The sequence below is a fragment of the Solanum pennellii genome, chromosome 7 (genome assembly GCF_001406875.1).
Source record: "Solanum pennellii chromosome 7, SPENNV200".
Lineage (NCBI taxonomy): Eukaryota > Viridiplantae > Streptophyta > Magnoliopsida > Solanales > Solanaceae > Solanum > Solanum pennellii.
In genome coordinates, this window is record NC_028643.1 from 3468137 (window position 1) to 3474474 (window position 6338).

Sequence of the window (6338 nt, forward strand, 5' to 3'; positions counted from 1 at the left end):
TTATATATATATATATATATATATATATATATATATATATATATATATAAACATGGTATACCTTATTGTTTAGTCAATGACATATATATAAGTCCACGTAATTTTGTGTATGCTTTCATATTGAATTATCATTATCATCACAATCTCCAATTGCTAGGACCAATATGGATATTTCATTATGAGACAATCATTTTTTTTATTTTTCATTAAATAATTACCAATTCCTTACACATTTTTTCTTTAAATGGAAAGATACTAAACATTTTTCCTTTTAAAGCTAAGTAATAGATGGAAAATTTTTAATCAAGTATAATTTTTTTTAATATTAAAGACAAAGATCCTTTACTATTTCACACTATATAAATAACACCCTCACCATCTCACTTATCACAAAAAATATACACATTAACTCTCAAATATTTCTACTATAATAGTATAAGCATGGCCATCAAGAGTGTTTCAGTTCTTCTTTTTACCCTCCTTATACTTCTCATAGGTACTTTTAACCTACATTAATTAATTATTTTATGTTATCTCAAATCATTTTCAATTCTCACATATTTTGGCATTTTAATTTTGGACCTATTATTTTAAAATTTCAATTATTTTCCATGATAAAAATCTAGAAGACAAATCGATCAAATTTGTATTTTAGATTCATTTTTTCATAATTATGCATCTATCATCTTGATATTCTGAATACGTCTCTGTTTGTAGGTTGCAATCATATAGTCGATGCAGCGGGAAAGTGTTGTATGGATCACAAAAATATAAGTCCATGTATAGCAGGGAAAGATGATGATCCAGACAACGACGGCAAATGTTGGACATATTGCATTGGTTCATGTGAGCGTGGAGGAGTTTGTAAAAAAGTTGGGCAAAAGACTTTATGTCATTGTACATGTTCTTAGTTTAATTTCTACAAAAATTTAAAATGAAACTTATATTTACATTTATTCATTAAAGAGCATTTTTGTCTTTTTCGATGAATCATAGTGAATGTTTTATTTTTATAAAATATGTTTCTTTTTAATATAGTATGATGTTCAATGATTTTCTTTTGAAATAAATTAAATTTATTCCTCTTAAGGTAATTATGAGAGGAGTTAGGAATTTAGTCATTAGAATTAGTTCAATTTCTTCCAAAAATAATCATTCAACTAAAAAAAAAAGAGAAAAATATGGTCTGGAATAAATTATCCTAAGTATTCTATTTTATTAATGTTTTGTGGTATATTATAAAATATGTTCAAGATATGTGGGGATATATATATCCAATAGTTATCTGAGAAAAATACATTGATAGAATAATCCTCTCATCAAAAAATTGTAATAATTGTATGTACTAAAATGATCATTGTTTTCTCATATGTGTTTAAAATGTAAAAAATTCTTTTTAATATAAATTGAAATTTTTGATATGATATAATAGTTCAATCAAAACTCAAGTGGAAGCTCATATTATTCTGGCCGTACTGTAAAATTTCACCCACATAACCAACATCTGAAATTCATCCTAGACCATCCAAACACAGATCAATAGTATAAATTAATTATAAAATATGTTTAAGATATGTTTGAATAATCAAGTCATTTAATCGAGATTGATTGTCTTGATAAAGTGTTGATCGTTGTCAACTTTAAGCTCTAAGAAATTTAGAATTTCATCTACCGATTCAGAACACCCCCAAATGACCCAAGAATGACACCAATCATTCAAGAAATTAAAATCACCCTCAATACTAAATAGATTTGTTTGAAATGAGACTCAACTTTGCTAATTCAAAATGTTGGCTTTGGTGAAACTTTTCAAATTTTTAGCTTTCAAAAATTGAAATCTCCACCAAACGTCACCCTATCACCTCAAGAGTCGTACCATACTTTCTCTCAAATCATTGGTACTATATAAAACCATTTACAAAAGACCGAATCCGCAAACATAGTCTAAATAGGTACATGACATGTTAAAAATGTATAATTTATACATGAAAATAAGGAAGTTGTTCTATGAAGCTTCACTAAACTTGCACCTAAACTACGACACGTGATATAACAAGATTAGTATCTCGAGAACTTAATTTCTTCAATTTTTTTAGAGTGAAATCACGCTGAAAATAACATGTTTGAGTGTATGAGTGAACAATCCCAACACTATGAAAACTTACATATCTCTTAGGGATCATTAGATCCATGACGAAATTCCGCAACAAGACGGAAGAATCTCGATGAACGCTTGATCCTCTCCTTTTTTCTCTTCTTTTCTCTTCTTAAATTCTCAACTAATATTCTAGGCATATATTAGGATTATAAAACCGAACTTAATAGGATTACACTCATAAAATATTACTAAAAACGAATTAAATCTGATTGGACAAGGAAAGACCAAAATACCCTCACTATTTTCGGCTAACTTTATTTAACTGGACAACCTAACTTTAAAAGGCCATATCTTACAGAACTTGAAACTTAGCAAAATCGGCGGCGTTGGAAAAATTATTCAAAGATCTTTCTTAAGGTATCTTTTAGCACACCTAACTCATCATTTACTAGGAGTTATTGTCGTTTGAAGTGAACTCAAAACTCATACTTAGCTTAACTCACCAAATTTCAGATTTTTTTTGTTATTTCCAATTTAGTTCCTTGAGAACTCAAGGTGCTACATCTAGGGATCTTAACACTCAAGAAATTTTAATTCCTTGGTAAAATCTAACTCACTATGAAGAACAGTTCGAGACTTAGTTCAAATTCTTTTAGGGGTGTTAAAATTACAATCTACGGATCGAAAAACAAATTCAGGGAGTGAAAACCTTACATGTAGCCTCATGAATGGTGGGAAAATGTCAAGAAAATACCTCGGTTCGTTCCTTAGCTCTCAAGTTTGAAAATTACAGAATAAAATGTTTTTGGGCTTTATTTGCAACTTTATGTCGAGTTTGTCCTGCTATAGCAGCCCCACCTTGGCTGCAAAAATTCCGACTTAACGGCTTGCACAAAAATAGTGAGCAATTATAAGAATTTCAAACCTCTATTTCACAACACACCTTCAATCAACGACACTCAAAAACTACCCGTTCACACTAAGATCGATTTTGGGAGTTCTACTCGCTCGAATTTAATTCCGTAAGGTCGTACACTTTTCTTAGCAAATTATCTATCTAATCATGTGATCAAATTCATAATTAGATCACCCAATTGCTAATATATTTCCCTACACCTCACAGATTGTGATTTCATCCAAATCTAAACGAGGTTGAAAAATCCCAAGTTACTACGAGAAAGTTTTTCGGTCCAATTTTTTCTGCGTTGACTTTTATATAACGATGGAACTCGATCATTATAAAACTTTAATTTATGAATTTGAAAAGATCAATACATACAATCGATGATGTTATCATGTAGATAGAGTGATTCAACCTGTTAGCATTAGTTCATCTTGAGAAGTAGTAATGAGGGGCTTAATCTCTTAAAGTTGTCTGAATATTTCACCTAGTCACCTTAATTCAATCTTGTACGTATTGATCACTTAAATCTTAATAAATTTATACCTATTTGATACAAAATCACAATCAGTTGAAAAAATGTGTGTATTTCAAATTTTTGTACGTTAAAAACATACCACTAATATGATGACACATGGCATTAGATCCAAATTTTAAAAAAAATCTATCTAAATAATCCAACATGAATTTTAGGAAAATAAAAATCTATTGTTTTGAATAACCCTCCCACGCTGTGTCTTCTTCGAGACCTATTTCCATAGCTATTCTTGTAGTAGAAAATATCATTTTCAATAGTTTTACGTGCCTAAAGAGAGTGCAGTACACGTTTTTGACATGCCAGTATTTTTATCTTATTGAAATGACTTTTGAACAAATAGAGTGTTCAATAGGCACAATAATAGATTGAGATGTTTAAATAAAATATGCGAACATTTTTAAGGTACATCATATGACTTAAGTCTAAAAGAAATATTTTAGAATAATGATATACATTGAATTTGATATGTTTAAATGAAGGATTATTTATAAATTATAGTTCACATTTTTAATTCTAATATCGATCTTTAAGCTCATATATATTAGTGTATTGTACCGCAGGTTAATGTGTATATATATATATATATATATATATATATATATATATATATAAGTCCACGTAATTTTGTGTATGCTTTCATATTGAATTATCATTATCATTATCATCACAATCTCCAATTGCTAGGACCAATATGGATATTTCATTGTGAGACAATCATTTTTTTTATTTTTCATTAAATAATTATCAATTCCTTACATTTTTCTTTAAATGGAAAGATACTAAAAGTTATTCCTTTTAAAGCTACGTAATAGATGGAAAATTTTTAATCAAGTATAATTTTTTTTAATATTAAAGACAAAGATCCTTTACTATTTCTCATTATATAAATAACACCATCACCCATCTCACTTATCACAACAAATATACACATTAACTCTCAAATATTTCTACTATAATAGTATAAGTATGGCCATCAAGTGTGTTTCAGTTCTTCTTTTTACCCTCCTTATACTTCTCATAGGTACTTTTAACCTACATTAATTAATTATTTCATGCTATCTCAAATCATTTTCAATTGTCACATATTTTGGCATTTTAATTTTGGACCTATAATTTTAAAATTTCAATTATTTTCCATGATAAAAATCTAGGAGACAAATCGATCAAATTTGTATCTTAGATCCATCTTTTCATAATTATGCATCTATCATATTGAAATTCTGAATACGTCTCTGTTTGTAGGTTGCAATAGTATAGTCGATGCAGCTGGAAAGTGTTGTATGGATCACAAAAATATAAGTCCATGTATAGCAGGGAAAGATGATGATCCAGAAAACGATGGCAAATGTTGAAAATATTGCATTGATTCATGTGAGCGTGGAGGAGTATGTAAAAAAGTTGGGCAAAAGACTTTATGTCATTGCACATGTTCTTAGTTTGATTTCTACAAAAATTTTAATATGAAACTTATATTTACATTTATTCATTAAAAGACATTTTTGTCCTATTTCGATGAATCATAGTGAATACTTTATTTCTATAAAATATGTTTCTTTTTAATATAGTATGATGTTCAATGATTTTCTTTTGAATAAATTAAATTTATTCATCTTAAGGTAATTATGAGAGGAGTTAGGAATTTACTCATTAGAATTAGTTCAATTTGTTTCAAAAATAATCATTCAACTTGAAAAAAAAGAGAGAAAAATATGGTCTAGTGAATAAATTATCCTTTCTAAGTATTCTATTTTATTTAATATTTTGTGGTATATTATAAAATATGTGGAAATAATCATATAAATTAAAATTTTGGATATGATATAATAGTTCAATTAAAGCTCAAGTGGAAGCTCATATCATTCTAGTGGTATTATAAAAAATTTGCCAGCATAACGAACACTCGAAATTCATCCTAGACCACCCAAACAAATATCAATAGTATATATATGTTTAAGATATAATTGAATAATCAAGTCACCCATCCAAGATTGATGATCTTGATAGAGTGTTGATCATTGTCAACTCTAAGTTCTAAGAAATTTAGAATTTCATCTAATGATTCAGAACACCACCAAATGACCCAAGAATGACACCGATCATTCAAGAAATTAAAATCACCCTCAATACTAATTAGATTTGTTAAAACTGAGACACAACTTTGTTAATTCAAAATGTTGGCTTTGGTAAAACTTTTTAAATTTCTAGCTTTCAAAAATTGAAATCTCCACCAAACGTCATCCTCTCACCTCAAGAGTCGTACCATACTTTCTCACAAATCATAGATATTATATAAAACCGTTTACAAAAGACCGAATTCGCAAACATAGTCTAAATAGGTACATGACATGTTAAAAATGTACAATTTATACATTAAAATAAAGAAGCTTTTCTATGAAGCATCGCTGAACTTACACCCAAACTACGACACGTGACATTACAAGATTAGTATCAGTACAAATACACATAGACATTATCGATCAATCTGAACCTACGACATATTAAAAATAGACATACAATATAAAAAATTCCACTACCTCATTCCACTCCCTACTCCACACTTTGACATTCAACCCTCCAAATCATCTTCCAAGTAATCCACCACCCAAGGATCCAACACAGGTATATCACATAATAAAACGTGAAAAATTCTATTCACTCATGGAACCACAAATACACGCCCCAATCCTCTCAAGGGATCCACACCCAGACTATCAATATACCGATGCGATACTCGAGCCAATAAGTATTAGTGTTTATATCAAACATGACATCTAAGTCAATCGTTAGTATTTCTGTATCGA